Below are 897 nucleotides of genomic sequence, written 5' to 3' on the forward strand. Positions count from 1 at the left end.
ATAGTAGAGGAGGGGCAGAGAGGGAGAAAGAGAATAAGGGGAGAAGGCTTTATTTTTTTTAAGTTTATTTATTTTTGAGAGACAAAGCACAAGTGGGGGAGGGGCGGGGGGGGGTGCGGGGAAGACACAGAATCCGAAGCAGGCTCCAGGCTCTGAGCTGTCAGCACAGAGCCCAAAACAGAGCTCTAACTCTTGAATGGTGAGATCATGACCTGAGCCAAAATCAGATGCTCAACTGACTGAGCCACCCAGGTGCCCCCGGGGAGAACACTTATTTAAAGCTTATAACACTAAGGATAATTCTGTGAAGTTATAGTGCACTCTACTTGGTAAAACTTTTTAAAACAATGTTTATTTATTCATGTTTGAGAGAGAGAAGGAGACAGATAATCCCAAGCAGTATCCGCGCTCTGAGAGCAAAGCTCCACTTGGGGCTGGAACTCACAACCCTGAGATCATGATCTGAGCTGAGTCAGATGCTTAACCAACCAAGCCACCCAGGCGTCCCTACTTGGTAAAATTTTTTGAATCAGATTTTATCTTTCCTTCAAGAGATCATGGGGAAACTCTAGCATTTTAGTTTAAATTATGCAGCTTCTCTTCCCGTTCTCGTATTTGTTCTACTGTATCTGGATTTGAAAAATTCAGTAAAACTTTTAAAACCAGATTTAATCTTTCCTTCAAGAGATCAGGGAAACTCTAGCATTTTAGTTTAAAAAATGTAACTTCCATTCTTGTTCCTGTATTTGGATTTGTTCTACTCTGTCTGGATTTGTTCCAGTGTATCTGTGGAACCAGGCAACTAAGAATCTTTACTCAGCATTTCTTATATTTCTTGAATGCAAATGGAATGGATTGGTGGGATTAATGGCTAGAGTGTTAGAGGACACTTATGAT

This window comes from Panthera uncia, chromosome A2, assembly GCF_023721935.1.
Source record: "Panthera uncia isolate 11264 chromosome A2, Puncia_PCG_1.0, whole genome shotgun sequence".
NCBI lineage: Eukaryota > Metazoa > Chordata > Mammalia > Carnivora > Felidae > Panthera > Panthera uncia.